A 21043-nucleotide genomic window follows, 5' to 3' on the forward strand; every position below is an offset into this window, starting at 1 on the left:
GAAATAGAGAAGGTGGTGGTATCTACCCGTGCGGACTCACAAGAAGTCCTACCACCATTAATTACGTAATTACGCCAAATTATAATTTTGCGGGTTTAATTTTTATCACACCATATTATTCCTTCACCGTGGAAGTCAATCGAGAATATTTGCTAAGTACGTATTTCATTAGGAAAATTGGTACTTGACAGCGGGATTCGAACACCGGTGCATCGCTAGATACGAATGCACCGAACGTCTTATCCTTTAGGCCACGACGACTTCTATGCTTTTAGTCTGTATTTTTGGGATTGGGTTATGGTCTATGTCCGAATGAGCTCCACTATTTGGTGTAGTCTTCGTTACTGGTCTGTTTTGGTAAAGGGGAATTAAAATGTTTCCTTTTGTATCCAAATAAACTAAAGGAACAACAACAGTATGAGTTAAACATTTTGGCAAGCTCGGTAGCTTTCTAAATATATCTAAGGAGGATAAATATCAATTAAAGCGTGAACAAGTAGGTATGATTGCGACGAGAGCCGTTAAAGATGAAATTTATAACAGATGTTGAAAATAAATTAATGAACGGAAAAACTCCAGATTGATCCTAAAATCATAATTTCCACTGGTCGTTATAACTAATCGCAGTGGCCTGGTTCTCAATGAAAGAAACTAAAAACAAGTGTACGACCCATTGACAGAAATAAAGTAGGATTTATTGAAGTCATCAAGACACGAGCGGTGTGCCAATCGTTGGCACATCCTAAGAACTTACGAATATTATTTTAACGTTATTCGAGAATTGGTTAACGAGAAACGAATCATCACGATTTTTTGTTTTTTTATTATTATTATTAGTGGTCCCGCAGTAGTCGAAATTCGACTATAATTAATTGAAATTATAAGTTTGAATATTATTATGGTTTTATTGTCAAGGACTAATATACTTGTATAGTCACAGATTTCGCCAAGACTACACTATAGACGAATATTAATAAATATAAACAATATTAACATATTCTCAATTTGACCACAGACTATAAAGAATAATAAAAGTTTGACAATAAAGAAAGAGTCTATGTGTTGTGTCAAATATATCAATGTGTGTAAAGCTTTCTTCATTGGTTTAATGTATTTTTAATGTATAATTTCTAAAAAATATTAGCAATCTGCACTCCTTCTCTATATTCTCTATAAGTGTGGAAAATTTCAAACTCCTCCGTCCGCGCAATCTTCGTAAAAAGGGGTACAAAGTTTTTGTCTCACATATTAATTTATAGATTTAAATCTCCAGCAAGAAACCAAGAATTGAGCCCGTTAAAAAAATGATTATTACTAAGAATACAAACAACTGTTCAAGCAAACTGCAAAGAAGCCACATTTACACGTAACTGCAGGACTGTGAGAAACATCGTTATCATTGCAACCGATGATCACTTTACACTTGGTCAGCGAATTCAAGTAGGAACAGCGCAGTGCACAACACAATACTCGAGTTACGTCTATTGCTAGAAAAATGTGGGTCGTGTACGATTTCAAAGCACATTGCCGTACTTGCACAATATGCTGCCACCAACGTTTAGTAAATCAGAATCTAACCTTCAGGTGCGCAAATGTAATTAATTACACATACTATACTAAATATATACGCTATTGTCTATATCGAATGATAAGATAAACAGTTCGATTGAATCATTGCACTTATGATTCAAATAATTATGTCTGAATCACGTTAAATTTTATATTGTGTTTATGTATATACGGTTTATTGAAAAATAATGCATGCATGTTTAGTAAGGAAATTGCTATTTTAAATAGTAGCCTAGGCGGATTTCCCGCTATGTTTGTTCTTTTGTATGTATCGTTCATTAAGCCCATTTTTTTTCATCTATCGTGCGAGATATCTCATTTGACTTTGGGATATTAGTGTTCAATGATTTTAATACGCATCAAAATTTATCAAAGAATTCGCAGACACATGAGAAAGTGTGCTATGTGGTTAGTTGACGAAATGTAGGGTCATGGGCGAACACTCGTTTTCACTTTGCCATGGTAACGGCCGTAACTTGGACGTTAGTAAACCAAGGCGCAACCAGCTGCTAACTTAGTTGCTAGACGAACAAACTCACTGCCGCAGCGGAGTTACCGCAACTATCTGTTTCGACTAAATTCTGTGGTGTCTACAAACTTCGTAGGCGATCGTAGCACTTGCCAAAACAAAAGTCTGGCTATTTATAACGTGAAAACAAAGAGAAAACTTTTCGTTTCGTTTAGCATCGTTAGATTTGCGTATGTACCGCAATTGTGACGGTATCTATTTATTTTTTAACAAATCACAAATGTTTCAAAATCCGTTAACATTCGACACGATTTTTGATGTGTATGTAATGTTTTATAAAAAAACGTGCCACATTCGGAAAAAAAAGCCACATAACTATTATATATTTTACGTAACACTCTCGTAATGTAGGGATCGATGTAAAATTTGGAATAGCACGAACGACGGTGTTCTTACGAGTTGCGGACAGGCGGGCGACCTCCTTTCGCTGTTGCACTGGCGCAACGAACAAACCGAATAACTAGACGAAGACGTCGACAAACGAAATCGTAGCGGAACCTGCGCGCGAGACTTTCACTACTGCGATTTGCACATACTCGTGCTCATGCGTGCGACGCGCGCGGCGCTTTGACTGGTACTGGTGAGTGATGGCGGGTAGATGAGTCGCTGGTGGGGCAGCCTTTATACGCGGACGTCGCTTAACTGATAACCGATCTTAAACTTACCCCCTTACTCTCATTCTTATCTGCCTTAAAACCAACATTTCAACGAAAACTGAACGACCGTTCCAATTTTATGACAATGATTACACTCCCGTCTCACCTATCTTGATGGATTTTATCAACAAATAATCACACCATTATGTTCTGCCCTCATATTTTGTATTAATAATATTCAACCGTTTTCTTCTTTTTAGCACTTTGAGTGGTAGCCATATTATGTACTTAAATGGTCATAAATAATGAGAGATTCAGGTCGTGTTATATGTACATAATAGTAATGAAAAATTGTTATGTACAACATAACAAATAGTTTGCTATTTTGTTTAAAACAATTAATTTAAAATAGACTCCGCTATGAATCTAATCAGCTCAGAAATAATGCATCACATTATCTTCGTAAGTTTGTAGTGTAGGTAGGTGTAATTGGAGCACGTCTTCTCCTATTACTGCATCTATACTCGATTACACTTTGTTGTAATGTTTTAAACGTCAGGTTATTGATGTATCGAAATTATACACAAGGTGTAATGAATATATTAATTATTCAATGCTAAGTGCCCTATGTTTGAAAATAAATTACTTCAATCGATCCTGCAACACAGTATACCGGTATTGATTTTACAATTTTCCGACTAAACACATATAAGAAACAAATGCACCGCGACCTGACAGTATTCAAGCACGCTGATGAAATATAAACGAACACGACCTAACTTAAATTGTACTGTGGCCTAGTTTCAACTAAAAAATGTAACATATAAATCGATTCTAATGCAGCATGCATTCTGATCTAGATGAGATATATATATATACATGACTGATTAACGTGGCATATCATGAGCATTCATAAGCCATCATTTCGTTACTACGAGTAGGAACAAAACCTAATTTAGCTGTACTGGGTAATCCTGAAATCGTTCAAGCAATCCTCTGACGTGAAAATGTGGAGCTAAAAACGCAAAGCCCGGTAAAGTTTTTCATATTTTATTAAACTCTTAATAGCATCATTTATCACAGATTTACCACAGTCAAATAAAACGCATCACAAAAGATAAAATTCAAACGGGGCCATTGTTATCGTAAAATCTATTAGGGCACATAATAATGTGGGCCAAACGGACAATTAGGTAAATTAGTTAGAAAAAAAAATTAAATTAAAATTCCAAGTCATCGATGCTGTTTACTACCCATTAAACAGCTTTCATTTTTCGTGTGATTTTAGGTAGCAACATGCAATAAAACGACACTTTCACTTAAATACTCCCGATCTCTATCTATAAGTCGTACAGACCCCCCTCACTTCAGTCTGCTTTTTCGTAATAGAAAACATTCTAGAGTAAGATCCCAGGGCCAGAGGTATTCAATTGAATTTAGGGGATGATTAGAGGTTTTAAAATAGTTGTCTGGTAGACAGATATAAAAATCAGCTTTCAGAATTTACATGAAGTTAGGTCATTATTTTGGGAGCTTTAAAACGTCTGCAAAGCAATTCGGCCGACGGAAAGTGTCTGGGAGTATTGGGGACTTATTTTTAAGGATATTGCCTAAGATATACGTAAAAATAAGCTTTCTGAATTTACGTGAAGTAGGTAATGATTTTATGTATCTTGAGTACCTGATACCTGAAAATTGGCCGTCTAAGCAAGCTAGCAGCTAGGCATGTGTTCTTAGTACATACTAACACTACGCAATCGGCCACATTTCGTTCGTCAGAAAATACGTGACATCTGGGGGCCCTGGGATCTTGGACTATTCGTAGTCTTCTGTAACTGAATGGGACTATCGTAAAATATATTGCTCCTGTGAGGTTAAGATGCAATGCTTGCTTATGCAAATATTGTGTAGCTTTAATTTTGCTTCATGCATGTAATCTCTCTGACCATTGAGTTGGATTAGAGCGAGCTAAACTCAACTCCCATTATGGATGCGGTGAAGGCAAATCAATGGTATAAGCGCAGAATTTATAGTATAATTCTTCGTGTTGGACCTTTATTCGTATTTTAGATTCTTCTATAAGCCAGAAAAGCGACTCTAAGCAGGGGTTATGAAATAATAGCGTAATGATAGTTGACAGATCATTTGACTTTAAAAGCCCTATTTACACACTCCCTTCACTCCTCGCTGGTGATAAAACACAAGCTTAACGATTTTACCCCATGTATACAATGGCTATGAAAGTCATAAAAAGATTTGTACCACGAATGAAAGTTGTTCAATAAAAATACACGACTCGAATTCAGAATCTACCTTCAACACAAACTAGGGATTTTTAATCATCACACGACATCAAACAGCTGCAATTTTTACGTACTCTAGTACTACTTAGTGTTTATAATCTTAATATTAAGATCAAAATAACGAATAAGGCAAAAATCTATCTATCGTATCTGTTTATTAAAAACTTTTTTTTTTGACATTTAAACAAAAACACAGACCAACACCTGTTTATTTTCGTGCTATACAAATCATCAGGATATAACGTGATTTAATGAGCGAATTGGGAATGAATCTGCTGCCCTTTAACGACAACTCCAAGGTACAGTCTTGAGGCAATCACTACATTATTCATTACACTAACTATTTTAATTGCATCGACAAATCTTTCGGTATGAATAATCGATGTCATAAATCGTTCTTTTGATGACCCGTAATCGTTATCGGTAACAGCAACGCGATTAAATGGAATTAAATCATTTATAACTGCAAAGAAAATTACTGAGGCGAAGGTAACATCGCATTATATACTTCAGTGGGTGTACTTTTTAAAGTTTTAATACGTTGCGATGACGATATATTCAAAGCGGACCTGCTTTCAAGATAACTTATTAAGCCGATTCAAACAACGAATTAACAAAAAACCTGTTTCTACATTGAAAGATTAATAATAGAACTCGGAAAGTGTTTAAAAGTGTGAATAAATACTCTAATAAAAATTATATTATTATGCAACGCTGCCTTCACGTGCCATTGCGCATGGAATTTCTCTTTATATCCTGATCGCGCAATTTACATATATTCAAGGCCACATAATATTCAAACTTCCTCCTATAGGTCACACTATTGAATGAACCCGTTTGTTTCTTTTTTGTAGGCGTGTCAAACGAGCATTGTCAATACCTACTCTATCTAATGTATCTTAATGATATATACTGTTCGTGGTTTTGATTTTTTTTTTGTTTAAGTCTTGAGGATTCCCGCGTCGTATCTCGGATTTTTTTGAGGTTTCCTGATGAGTTCACGGCCCGTCTGACACATCAAAATTTTCGCATAGTTTGTGGCTAAAATCGACTTGTAGGTACCTATATCATTAAGTATCTAATTAATGAAACATAACAGTTTGGTAGGCATTGCGTATAACGGTCTGTGGGCGGCACAATCGACGGAAGAAAGTATTTGCAACGGTACTCTCCCGATTGTTACAAAACTGAACTAACTAGGTCGTCACGGTCCATTAGTTAAACTAAAAATGCTTTATCCCGACCGTTTCATTAATGATTTTGTGTGAATACAGGAAACAAAAGTACAAGTTTGTTTTAAATATACAGGCACGCCCGTTAACCGATCATTAATGTTTACGTTTTGTTTGTTTGAATTACCTTCAATCTGAAAATATTAATGTAAAAAAAAGGCCACTCGTCCGATAATTACGATGACAAACAATAAAATGTGATTTAACACATCTTTAAAGATACGTAATGCAACCTAGATTTGTATAATGGCACAAGGAAACAAAATGAGAGCCTACGTGCAAGTCGGACTGTAGTTGTACATGATTCATCCGGCCTCTTGAACATTTCATTGTGACGTCATACGGTTTTTATGTCATGCACCGGCTTTCGCTATTATGAACACAAGAAATGCATGGACCCGCTTAATGTGTCTTTTGTCTATATGTCATAAAGCCGGAGCATGTTTGCAACATAGTTTTAAAAGATTTACGGAGCAGTTAAGAGTTGTTCCGTGTTAAAAACGGCTACTTGTAACTTCAATATCTACTTAACGTTGATGATACAATGTGGAAGTCAATGGAATCGTAACGAATAAAAAAACATATTAGAAAACTTATTTACAAACATACAAAAGCATTTTATTTTAAGATTGTTGCTTTCAAGGTTTCAGAAGTCATGATTTCAAATTGGTCAAGCATAATACAATGTACCTTCACCGTAACATTTGACCGGATTTTAAATAGGTAAACTTTATTTGCCACGATGTATTGTTAAATTAAAACACAATTCAGAAAACAAAATAACTAATACATATACTTATAAAACATAGTATTTTCTTCGATATTCGCGAGTCTTAGACATTATAGAATATGGAATTTCGAAAAGGGCACATCTCTGAAAATGTAAATGTTCAGGAAATGAAAAAGACTGATTATTTTTTAAAGCAGTGTAAAACTTAAAATATTAACTTTTGACATATATTTTAGTGATAATTAGCAATTGAAAATTACGGGAATTATTATAAAATGGGTGTAGGTAAGCCTCAAAACTACATGTGTATGAAAAAACGTATTTGACAAAATATGCGACATGTGCCCTTTTCGAAATTGCATATTCAATTAAATGTTAGGTAAAAGTTACTTTTTATTGTCATTAAAATCCGACATTTCGATTACTTTACATTTTTCGTGGTCACGCACCGAACGGAAATAACATAATGGCAATTAAAAAAAACACTACGATAAAACGTAGTAGTTTTAATTACTTATAAAACACTTCACATTGAAATATGGCCAATCAGTGTTTTCTAAATAATAATTCATTTAAAAAGCCACATCACAATATATCTTAGTGGGCGCATCATTTATTTTGCGAATTAGGAGTAGCGAGCGTGCTCTTTTATCTCCCATCATATTTCTGCACAATTGAAGCTTTGTGGCCAGTGTTTCCACAATGAGAGGAAATTCCCATTTCGAGGGGAAATTAGCGTCCATAGGGGGAGAAAAAGGGGAAGACATTAAAATGGGAATTGCGGGAAATCATGGGTAAAACCTAGCTTAAAATATTGCGGTAAATTTCGGAACTTTTAGTTACTACACTAGGGCCAAAAAATTTTTGAGGGGAAAAAAGCCCAGAGAAGGGGAAATTTGAATTGAGGCGTGGGGAAAGGAAATCATTAAAGTGGAAACAATGTTTGTGGATTGAAAAGGAGGAAATTTATATCTCATATCAGGGAGTATAGGAGTCCATCATCACCATCCACATTTACGGTAGCTATTTAGCCTCTCGTCTACGTTTTAAAAATATAGTCAATTCCATTTAAATATCGTCGCTGAGCCAAAGTATACAAAGTCTAAAAGACAATGAAATAAATTCAGCTAATTATTACATTTTGTTCGAAATCTTTATTAAACAGTATAAAACATTGTTTCGAAAATCTCGTTACTAAGTTCATTAATTAAGGCGAACAAGCTCGCCTCGGGTAGCTTGCGAATTTTCAGACTGTCATCGAAAATTAAATTTCAATTTTAAGGCAGTAGCCCTTAGAGCGTGAACCATCGATAGATCGACTCCCTATCTATACTAATATTATAAAGAGGAAAGATTTGTTTGTTTGTTTGTTTGTTTCGAATAGGCTCCGAAACTACTGGACCGATTTGAAAAATTCTTTTTCCATTAGAAGCCGACATTGTCCCTGATGAACATAGGCTACTTTTTTTATTTTCTTTTTATTTTATTTTTTTTGGTTTCATGTGTGTTTTAATGTTTCCGAAGCGAAGCGAGGGCGGGTCGCTAGTTAATGATAAAGTGCGGAGCGTCAGAATACCGACTATTGCGCAGTTTGTTTATAGATATTTGGTATCGTCCTATACGAACGTGTCTTAGCGCACGCATGTATAACGTTTTTAATAATTTCATAACATTTATATTTTTTTTTATTCCTACCTATGCTGATAGCCTTGAGAGGCTATTTCAGCTTCACCCTAACGTTTGTAGGTGAGCTCGCGGGGCTCAACCGGAGAGTTGCTAACACTGGCCCTAGCAAGAGCAGTGCTTCGCAGAATCTACCACCGGATCGGAAACGCGACCCACTGAGAAGATCCGGCGAGAAACTCAGTGGGCTGTGTCTATGGGTTAGTTCGCTCGTCGAGCCCTTCGTCGCAAGCGACGGGTTCGACGAGGACGGTGACCGGTGCTTGTGGTGCCTAAGAGCACCGTTAATGGATCAGGAGGATCCGTAATGACGTGAGGATTTATAAATAACCATTTAAAAATATTTTGCTGTGAATTTGTATAAGGTACTTTTTTCAAAAATCTTTTAGTAATGTAAAATATGTGAAAATAAACTCAGTACAAGGGCAGCAAAAGGGTTAATACCGTTCTTATAAACATTTTGAAAGTTATGTAATTTTTTTTATTTTTTATTTAGACAGTCTGCATATTATTATTACATTATTTACTTATTACTTTTGATTCAAGTACTTGAGCAATTGTATAACTGATTGGTGTGCACGTCAATTAAAGGGCATACATACTCAGTGATTTTGGCCTCCAAATTACGCACAACAGTGATTGCTTACGTACAAGGTGGGTGGCGGTATTCACATTGTATATGAACTCTGATAACCACTTAACATCAGACGGGTCATGAATTCGTTTATCCATCCATGCAACAAAAAGTTATAGCAATTTCATTCACAAGTTAAGATCCCGGAGTGATGTTCTGCAAATTAAGCAACTAATTAATTAATTACATATGAACGCATACAAATGAATGTTAATTCGAGTAGTTTTTACAACTGTTTTTATTTAAACTTCCGTTAAGAAGCTCTTTGTTTACTAATTTTATTTTATTTATGTTACAATATATCTACTACTGATGTATTTCAACTATAAAATATTCATATAACAACTTCAGGAACCACAGTATAAACAGATATGTCATTTTATACCCAATTAACAATTTCTTAATCAATAACACTCGCGTACAAAAATCTTATACCTTTAAACGAGCAATTCTTGTATATTAATATATATATGTATATAACCTGAATCTCGGAAACGGCTACAACGATTTTCATAAAATTTAGTATACAGGGGATTTCGGGGGCGATAAATCGATCTAGCTACGATTTATTTTCAGAAAATGTTGTTTTATTCGTGTTTTCAATAATCAACTCTTCCCGACATCTATTGGCGAATAATAATACCATTTACCTTAATTGAGGGCAACTAACCGCTTTAAAGACAACAAGATGGCGTTATAAAAAAAAAACGAGCAAAGCTCGGTCATCATCTAGTTTCTTAATAAAAACTATAGCACGCACACTTACTCGGATGTCTGTAAACATATATTATTTATTTATGTAATTAGTTATCGCATATTTAGTTGTTTTTTCTGCTCTCGTGTGCTACTGCGCATTACAATGTGATAGTGTTGACAATCGTAATCATATCTCAGCTTTCATTACAAACATGTCGTAAGGGTATGCAAACACGAACATTAATATACTGTCTCATTTCTGTTTACCCAATAAGTACAAAAATAAATGAGGATGCAAATAGTCAATGTTATAATGAGACATGTCACTATTTTATTTTATTTTTTAGCTAAGACGCCTACAATACTTCGAGCTGGAAAGCGTTATGATCATCACATAATGAAAATCTCTTTCAATGACAGTCACGGATAGTACGGATTCACTGTCGTTTTTAATTATATTGGGTTGTTTATCTACGAAATTTCCGTTTATTGTACAGAAAGATGTATTTTTTTTATTTTTTTCTATCAGTCAAAATATGCAGACAGATGTACGGATGCCAACAAACTTTTCAAAGGAATTGTGTACTGCCTTTCGGTATTTAATGTTCCTTGCCAATAATTTATCCAGACTTTGGAAAAAATAGAAGTCTATCGGCGCAAGTTTTGGTTGCGGTACGGGGGATGACGCAAAACTTTCAACCCTAGCTCTTGTAGCTGAGAGAACATCTGTTGTGTCGTATGAGACCGAGCTTGTCGTTTAGAAGCGGCGGGGACGAACGATTAACCAAGGCTGACCGAAGATTCCCGAGCTCCTCTGACTAAAACTTAAAAATAGAATTCCATATTTCTTTAATAAAATTCAGTTGAATTCAAAATTTATTGCCAGCCATACATAAATTACGTTTTAAACGGCCAGTATTGTGAAACAGCATCATAGGTATATATTATTTGGTTTACGGGTCAGGTTGCACTCGTTTTGTATGTGTTTTCAGTTCTAACAAAATAAACAAATATTACACGGAGCCTTCAAGTGTGGAGCGTCACATTAAATTTGTTAATATCATTACTATGTAGTTCCTTTTGCCGATAGAATATTGGGCATATAGGTGGATAGCCACATTCACATTTTGGTGTCAAACGTCTTCGCTTAACCGTTAATGGCAACAGTAACAGAAATTTCAATATTTTCAGCAGTCATTTTAAATAGACGAAAGACATAACATCTCATTAATTCGAAAGATAACGTGTCATAGATATTGACAAATCAAATGCGTGAGTTGTCATCAAAGCAAAATAAAAAATTGTACAATTTATGAAATGAAAATATGAAAACAGCAAGCACTTTTGTAGAACATTTTTTATATAAAGTACAAGAAGAGACATATACATACACAAACGCACACTTTTTCCATATTGCAATTATTAAAATTACACCACAAAATATACTCAAAACGATATCAATATAAGAATCCAAAATTATAAAAATACCCAAACTGAAAACTGTAGCTTATCACAATACTTGTCATTAAAATCGATGACCTATGAAACCAGACGAAGCAAATTGATTATATTCCTCATGACGCGGCCCAGTGGTCTGATGTGTTGTACGTCGCTTACCCATTTGCTTCAGATTGGCAAGTTTGATAATGTGGTGATATGAATATTCATTAGAATGCGGTAAAGCGAACGTACGCTACGACGGAAGAGCGACGCAACCACGCTGGTGAGGGCTGGGGGTTGGCAGGCGGCGACTGAACTACGTCACTGAAATTTGTAACAAAAATACGAATTTGGATCCAGATACCAGTGGAGGAACTCTAATTCACATCGCAACCTAAATTCGGTTACACGGAGCGATCTAGATATCGATGCGTGTGAAACAAAGAATCATAAGGTCGATACCCTTTTCATGGAAAACTATTGGTAAACACTCGTATGAGAGTGACACGTGAGCGATGACTTGATGAGCGCCCGTAAGTGTGACAGCGATAAGAGTGCGGGGCCCTAGCAAGGACATCACATCGCCTGCTTACAAATAAGATCACAGAGACAGATACCGAATACAATTTAAATTTGGACGATAAAGAAGTATTCGACGCCCTAATCTTTACGGAGTGGTACTTTATCAGATGAAATTCAATCAGGTGATTTTCAAAAGAGATTTTTATTGGCACAAAAATAACAATTAATAAACCAGAAAGATGTCTTCAAACAGTAGTTCAAAGACGGTATGCATAAACACGTTTTATCTTGACAGGTTTACTCACATCAACGATATACGAGGTAGCTTATACATATATTCTGGGAAGTATAGTAGTAAGACGAACTGTCACGTGTCATTCTTAGTGGAAAATAGAATGTTATCAAAACACAAAGGAAAATTAATATTTTTAAACTCAACACGGCTATCATCTCTATTATAGATCGAGTACTCACTCGATTTCGGTACTCCAAACATCATCGTCGTCTTCTAGCATTTGTTATGCCTCTCCACGATGGATTATGAACGTATCACCTGCACAACAAATAGGTATACGCCAGTCCTGTTACTATCTACATCAGCTAACAGACGTCCACTGTTACAATGATCGAATGGAATTGAGGATAATTTTTTTATTGTTTTCGTTAATATTAATATAATATAATTTCTTTATGTACAATAATGTATGTCAGATGATTTACAGAAAACAAACGATCACACAATACATAATGTTCAAGGCAGATGACCTCATTGAAATTTCACAAGCTATTTTTAAAGATGCATCAGTACAAAAGACTATAGTTTCTCGTAAATAATTATTTATTAGTTGAATCTTCTTCTTACAATGTCTACGCTAGCGACAAAATATTTTTTAATGAGCGCATAAATAATAATGCTTTTCATTGCCGCTAATTCCCAAGAACCTCCATTCGACACAGCCATTAACCAAAGACCAATGCCATTTGTTAAGCCATTGTTATTTTTTTTTAAAAAAAGACAAATTCACAACGACAAATTTATGTCGATAAATGAAAAAGTACATGCACTGATACATTTTATCAGAAAACGACATATTAATCGAATCGTATATGACTTGGTATTTCATGTGCATTTTGCTTTTAAGATAACGATTATATGTGTTCAAATTTTAATTTTAAAATTATTAATATATAGGAAATATATTCTATACATACCATATTAAAGATATAAGATTCATGAAGAATCAATGTTTTATAACGTATGAAACAATATTTTCTTCGACTGTATAACTTTTGAAACAATTAATACATTATAATCACAGCAAACCAATTTAATCAACTGCGGAAATTTATCACTAACAAACACATAATATCATAGATATCATTACCAATGCCAATGATGCGATAGCGACAGCTGATTAATTACTATATATTATTTATCTGCCTCGACGATTTAGTGCAAATATTACCGCAACAAGAGAAAGCAAGAAAGTGGAAAATATAGCATTTGTAAAAATTATAAACCGTGGTTAAAACAAAGTTTTGCGGTTTATTCTCGTGATTATTGATGTCGACGTTGACGTATATTTCAGTCGTCATAGTCACCGAAGGTTGAAGAATTGAAAAATTGAAACAGCGCACGTGAATTTTGTGATGTTATTGGCTGCACTGTGCCTTAGAAATGACGTGAGAGTAATTAACGGCCAAGGATAAGACATGTTACAGTATACGGGATGCAGGTCTGCGCTGTATCAAGTCGAGAGATGCCAAAGTGGCGCCGCCGCCAATCATTCAATTAGGCTTGCTACCTGATGCATTGCACGAATGAAGTCTCAATTGGACATGAAACTTGCTCGATAACCGCTAAAGCCCAGAGGATTACGGTTTATGCATCAATGTCAGTGTGGCCACCATTATCGCTCAATGAAAAATGCTTTAACAAGTTTAATATTCCGCACACGCTATAATTTAAACAGCGGTGAGATAACTATAGCTTAGCTAATCATCTAACAAACGGTAGCTCTCCACCTGAGAACAACATCACAAACTTTGTTGACGCATTAAGCTGTTTATAAACGTAAAACATCTCGAGAGTGTCATATGTCATAGTAAAGGGAAAGTCGTAATAAAACAAAGTTATCTTATAGTTCTCAGTTGGGTTGTCAGACATGAGCCAAGTATGAGACAAACACGCAGTCGGGGGCTCGTCTGCTCACTATCATTTGGTATCACAATCTGTTATCAAAACATTCTGCGCAATATCGCGAGATACGAAGAAAACAGTGGAAAAACGAGAATGTCAAAAAAAATATAAACGCCGCTTTTTTCCTTCCATATTCGTTCCGAAATAGTCCTATTCAATTAACTGCGTACATTTAGTACCGACATTATAATGTGATGAGGAATTCAAAAGTTTGGAAGTTAATATTCAAGCAATCAGCCTGCTAATTTAAATTTGATGATGTTTTGCATTGGATGGTTATAAATTATTTTTCCAAAAAGTTGAGCTAATTACCACTTTAAAATTGTAGATATTGCCCTGAAGTAACCAGACAAATGAGTGCGCTTCTTCAGTATGGGCTAAGTGGGTGAAACAGTGGATATCAATCAGGTCGCGGTCCAGGGGAACTTTATCCTAAATTGTGAACAGTACTGTTCGTACGCTAGTAGTTTACGAAAGTAGAAGAGAAGATTCAAGTAGTAAAATAAAGCACGCCTTATACCTATCTATCAGTCCCGTATAAGCACGACCGAACCTACATCCCTGTTGTCTGCCATAGAGCAAGGCGATCCGGAGTATTCGTCAACCTTGACTTCCGCCAGTCCCAAATACCTTTTATTCCAATACGTAATTAATAATAGCGACTTATTAAATTTGCAAATAAAACCTCCATTTTTCTTAGGAAGCGCTAAAATAACGCACACTTTCGCCGACGTGATGTCTGTCAGTGAATCTCACAAACTCACTCCGGAGATTACAATTTTCCAGAAATTCGTAATCAAATAGATTATAATCAATTACAAATGAATATCGAAAAATCATACGCGACATTTTAGTTTCCATGAATTGATTGGCTGATACACACGTTACAGCGAACAAGGAACCGTAATCATTTTATTGCATCACCGCGTCCAATAAACCTGCTTTATTGAAATGTAAATGTGAAAGGGAAAATGGCCACGGATTTACCTGTCCAAAACGTTCTGGTGTGAAATCGATTTGTACGCAGTAACTGGACTACAATGAGATGTATATTGTGTTACGGGCCACGCGTGACGACACGGTTACCTGCCTACAATATAGAGCGACCTCGTGCTCCCGTGATCATCACGACTCCACGCCAACAAAGCACCACGTGGAAGCGTTATCGTATCGTTTCCACTGATGCGGTTGCATTCTTCAAGTCTTACAATAATGCTTTAACGAATGTTTGTTAACAGAGTCGAAATAAACAACAGTATGATACCAGACCCCGCTCAAAATATTATGCGAACTTAAGTTACTTGTAGTTTAATTTTTTTAAATTATAATCACGACGACTAAACAAGTTTTATTTTTATTTTACGTAGGGTATGTATCGAAACTGTTACAAAGAAAGACAGTAGTAATGTTGATTGAACATTAACGCGAAAATATTGCAGTTTTTAACATTGCACGATATTTACGATCTGAGAACCCTTTCTGTTCTCGACAAGTTCTTCTGTCTACTATACCAAATAGTATTACAATTTTATTTTGAAATGAATTAAAGTATGAATTAATACATTCGGGTATTAATACATTTTTCGGTTTTCGGAGAAGAACAACATTTATTGCGAAAGTATTTTATGTAACCACCATATAACATTTAAATATGTATTGAAAATATAGAAATAGAATTGGAACATCGTAACGATATGTTCACCCTTATAGATTTACCGTGTATATTTCTTTATAAGCAGTAAAAGTAAAGCCCGCACTAAACGCTAAACTACAAACATATCCAAAAGACGTCGGAATGAACATGTTGGGCTTTAACATGGATTGTGCTCAGCTAAAGCCAATCCGATATAATTTTTGGTTCGGGGAAAACCCGAACAAAAGAATACAATAGCGAGATTTCCTCTCGACGTTCCAGTCCCTCTCCTCCCACGTCGCGACGTTGTCATCAAGACGTTTTATATCGGCCAAGGACGTCGCGTGATATGCATCAACTGTAACGAGCCCAATACCAGGACTTTACGAATATTTAAGAAAATTCGTTACCAGAACTTGAATTAAATTTTTTTTAACATTTCTTATTGAAAGTGGTAGTTTTTTTTAAATTAACTATTAAAGTGTTAACTATGTATAATACTTTGTGCAATTACATTCCTATCTATTTATTTTATACACAAGTATTTCATCCTAAAGATCCAAACTTTTGACTGATTTTACTTCGTGAAACTTTGTAGGTAAATAAATCCATTTAAATCCTCCGTCAGCGCTCCAATTTATTTTAAAGATTAATGATCGAATATACTGCGAAAACAACATTTCATCGAGAACAAAATATGTCCTCCAATTCGTCGGGAGGAAATTCCACAGTCGTATTATGCCTACAGGAAACGTGTTAGATTTTCAATTTAAAATCGTTCAACTTTATTTTTCGGTATATGGTCACAGTCGCAAGACTACCTTACTGCCTCTCAATAAAGTGATTATCCTAGCTCAAGGATAAAACAACGTGCATACGCCCATAAAACATGAGGTAAAAATCTTAATTACATTATATTACGACTGTCTCACCTCACAAAGACGTTCAAAAATAAACAACTAAATTAAAAACAAGACGCAAAGTACCCTAAATATTGTTAAATCTTTTGTTATGCTCTACATATTAAGTAAGTTGAAACTAAAATACAGATATTTTTAATTAAATTACTTTACAAGGGCGCAGTAAGTAGGGGAGTTTCAAGTTTGGCTGGAAGGCCAACCTCGTCTGACGCCGTTCGAGTGAAGATAAGGACCAAAACGGTGGAGGTAATGTAAACAGCCGAAATTCTCTATCTAATGTTGCACAACGCAAATATTTGTGAGGCCGGAGACTCATTCTCAAATGCGTCATTGCAATTAATTTAAAATGTTAATGCGTTTTAAATAATAAACAAAAATATTTCAGTCATTTCAACACATTTCGAATGTCACGAAACCGAATGCAAAATCCAAGTACTGCAAAAAATAAGAAATCTAGGAAAGTTTTTTTTTTAAGCAAATGGAAAAACAAGTTACAACTGGAATAAATAATATCCTTCCCCTTACGCCAGAGCACTTGATTGCAATAGGCAGACACGTTTAACATTTTTTATGTCTTTTCTTAATGGAATTTCGAATAATTAGAGCAAAATAAAAGGATTTTCTGAAGGAAATTCTGCTGCCAATCTACTTTTATCTCTCATCATCACTCCTGTATAATCAATTACATTACAATCTATTTAATTGTATTTATTGGACTTAAGTGCAGCCTTCCAAACTTTACTAAAATTGTATTGGATTATTAAATTTAATAAAATAAATTTTTAGGGGAATTTCTATACATTAACCAAAAGGAAAACAAAAAGGCAATCATGAAGTTGTTCGTGACCGTGAATAATTTCGTGAAAAATACTAAGCTGTTTATAGGACATGGTTCTACAAAATTGTTTCAAAACCGAACACGCAATAAAACGACAATTCATTTAAAAAAATTAGGGTGTTACAGAACTTGAAAAACACAAAGATCAAATTTTATTAAGCCATATCATTTCAAAATTCAACAATTCGGGTATTCATTTTTAAGCTGGCCACAAGAGATTTAATATTGAGTGATAATAGTTATTTTTAACAGATATACAGGTATTGTACTCCGCGGACATTGGACACTGCCTACTACTAAGGACTCTTTTCATAACTGGTCAAATGATGGACATAAACGTGGCGAGACGGTAAAAAAAAACTAATAAAAAAATAATAAAGGTCTGGAATAATCCGATTCCAAGAGTACCCCTAGGAAAGTACAAAAAACAAGGGGTTCCAAACCATCTCCGAGAATGAGACAAGTTCCAATCATAATGTTACTGTCGCCAAAATATTAGGTCGGTCTAGTTAGCGGGGACGCACATTTCACAATACGTGATTTTAATTTAGTTGACAGTGTTGGCTCTTCGAATTCAGGTGTCAAAACGGGCAATGACTTTGCACTACAGGTCAGTCACGACTTTAGGTTCCTGTAAAAGTCACGAGTCACTAACATTTGAAGCGCATTAACCCTTCCACGATAGTTACTTTCAAAAGTAAAAAGAACTTTTTTTTCTTTTTTTTTCTTTTTTCCTACCCATTCGCTGGTAGCCAAAGGAACTATTCTAGCTACGTCCGGACAGGTAAGTAAGCTCATGGGCTCTCAAACTGAGAGAATTTGCTAACACCAGTCCAAGCGATATCAGCGCTTCGCAGAATATACTATCGGATCGTAATCGCGACCCACTGAGAAAATCAGGCGAGAAACTCAGTGGGCGGAAAAACAATTTTTTTTTTAGTTCATCAGCTCTGAAGACCAGTAATGTCAAAAATAAGGAAATTAAATGCGAAATTTAAGTGTAGGGATCAATAACACCAAATATCCGGAGCGTGTCAGTTTGACTCATACAATTTTTTTTCTAAATTTTTTTATTTTTTTTTTATTGCCCTTGTAGGCAGACGAGCATACGGCCCACCTGATGGTGAGTGGTTACCGTCGCCCATGGACTTCAGCAATGCCAGGGGCAGAGCCAAGCCGCTGCCTACCGTTTAATACTCTCCACAAGCCTCGTTTGAAGAAGGACATGTCATAGCGATCGGGAAACACCGTGGAGGGGAGCTCATTCCATAGCCGGATGGTACGTGGCAAAAAAGACCTCTGGAAACGCACTGTGGATGACCGCAGTGGCTCCAGGTAGTATGGATGAACTCTACTCCGGTGGCGGGCGGTGCGATGGTAAAAACGAGATGCCGGTATCATCTCGAACAATTCCTCAGAGCACTCCCCATGGAACATACGGTACAAAATACAGAGGGAACCGAAGTCCCTCCGCAGACCCAGAGGCTCCAAACGATCCGTGAGAATGGGATTATCGACAATCCGAACGGCCCTCCTCTGTATGGAGTCAAATGGAAGAAGCTGGTATTTGGGAGCCCCGGCCCAGAGATGGGAGCAGTACTCCACGCGAGGCCGGACTTGTGCTTTATAAAGCAAAAGCCTTTGTCCAGGCGTGAAGTACCGCTTCGCTCTGTTGAGGACTCCCAGCATTTTGGACGCCAACTTGGCTTTGCCTTCCAAATGACTCCGAAACTGGACATCGCTCGAAATGTCGACCCCAAGTATCCCAATACTCTCGGAAGGTTGCAGGGATACTCCTTGGAATTGCGGCGCCATGACAAAGGGGTCCTTCTTCGCAGTGAACGCGCAAACTTGTGTCTTTAACGGGTTGAATTGAACCAAGTTCAATTCACCCCATTTGGAGACTCGCCCCAGAGAGTTCTCCACTTCAGACACAAGTTTTGATCGTCTCTCTTGCACCACGCTACGAGAGAGACTCTGATGGCCGATATATCGCGCATCCCCCGTGCTGTCATCCGCATAGCAATGCAAGCCATCAATAGACAGCATGTCATTGATATACAGGATGAAAAGCGTGGGGGAGAGCACCGAACCTTGTGGAACGCCAGCGTTAATGGTCATGGTATCAGAACAATCACCGTCTACAACGACCGTGATGTTCCGCCCATCCAAAAAGCTAGCGATCCACTTGCAGAGACCCTCGGGGATTCCGTAAGATGGTAACTTCGACAGAAGTGCCCTATGCCAGACCCTGTCGAAGGCCTTCGCGACATCAAGGCTCACAGCAAGAGCCTCGCCCTTGCTCTCCAAGGCTTCAGCCCACCTGTGAGTAAGGTATACAAGAAGATCGCCAGCTGAGCGACCGTGACGGAAACCGTACTGTCGGTCACTGATCAGCTGGCGATCCTCCAGATACTTCAGGAGTTGTATATTAATTATTCGCTCCATCACCTTGGAAAGCAAGGAAGTTATCTCGATAGGCCTATAGCTCGATGGGTCCGACCGGTCACCCTTCTTGGGGATAGGGTGGACGTGGGCGGTCTTCCATGAAGACGGAACCCTGTTAGCGCAATAAGAGAGGCGATACAAACGCGTTAGCGCAGGCGTCAGCTCAGGGGCGCACGTTTTCAGAACCACTGCAGGGATGCCGTCTGGCCCACTCGACTTATGGACGTCCAGGAGTCGGAGTTCCCGCCTGACTGCACACTGTGTAAAGCAGATCTCCGGCAGGGAACTATCACACCGGAGGATGTTCGGTGGTGTGGCACCCCCGTCATCCACAGTCGAGTTCGAGGCGAAGAGTTTGACCAGAAGGTCAGCCTTCTCTTTCGCACTATGGGCCAGACTGTCATCGGACTTGCGTAGTGGTGGGAGACTAGACCTGCGAAAGTTACCTTCTGCAGCTTTGGCGAGCGACCAAAAAGCACGGCTCCCAGAGGGATAGCTCTTCAGTCGCTCGCCAATTCTAGCAACGTGCTCCGATTTCGCCCTGGCAATAACCTTCTTGTAGGACCTGGAAGCGGCGTTATATTTCCGCCTTTCCTCTGAGATGTTAGGATCCCGACGTCTCCTAGCATCATCCAATGCAACGTATGCGGACCGCTTGAGGTGTGCAGCATCCCTGCTGGCATCGTTATACCAGGGTCTGCTGCGACCCCCAACGGGCACTTCAGAGGAGGGGATAAACAATTCCATCCCCTGGAGCACCACGTCTTTAAGACGGTCCGCACAGACGTCAGGATCAGCAGAGGAAAAGCAGAACCGCCCCCATGGGTAGGATGCGTAAAACTCACGCAATCCATCCCAATCTGCTGACAAATACTGCCAAACTCTTCGATACCTGGTCGTCGTTCGACGACTAGGACGAGAGAGTGGTGTGGCAGCACGGATAAGGCAGTGATCAGACGATCCAAGTGGAGCGTCGACCACCACACTGTATCCGGCTGGATCGGTGGTCAGCAGAAGGTCCAACAGAGAAGGCTCGTGCCCCTCAATATCTGGGACACGGGTGGGCTGTG

The 21043-nt window shown here is 37.3% G+C and overlaps 1 protein-coding gene across 17 annotated transcripts in view; it reads right to left on the bottom strand.

Annotated features, from left to right (window-relative positions):
- Positions 1-21043, bottom strand: part of mtd (TLD domain-containing protein mustard) — a 115574-nt gene that overhangs the window by 80348 nt on the left and 14183 nt on the right. For 3 of the 17 annotated variants that reach the window (XM_028184527.2, XM_089733275.1, XM_028184529.2), the window contains exon 1: positions 2495-2689. The exons of 8 other annotated variants lie outside the window; for them this stretch is intronic. The gene's annotated coding sequence lies outside the window, so the exon portion shown is untranslated. Of the gene's footprint in view, positions 1-2494; positions 2692-21043 lie in introns of those variants that run through there. 6 more of the 17 variants (XM_089733273.1, XM_089733272.1, XM_028184525.2 and 3 more) reach the window with 3 other exon arrangements.

Source organism: Bombyx mandarina, chromosome 15 (assembly GCF_030267445.1).
Source record: "Bombyx mandarina strain Sakado chromosome 15, ASM3026744v2".
In the NCBI taxonomy this organism is placed as follows: domain Eukaryota; kingdom Metazoa; phylum Arthropoda; class Insecta; order Lepidoptera; family Bombycidae; genus Bombyx; species Bombyx mandarina.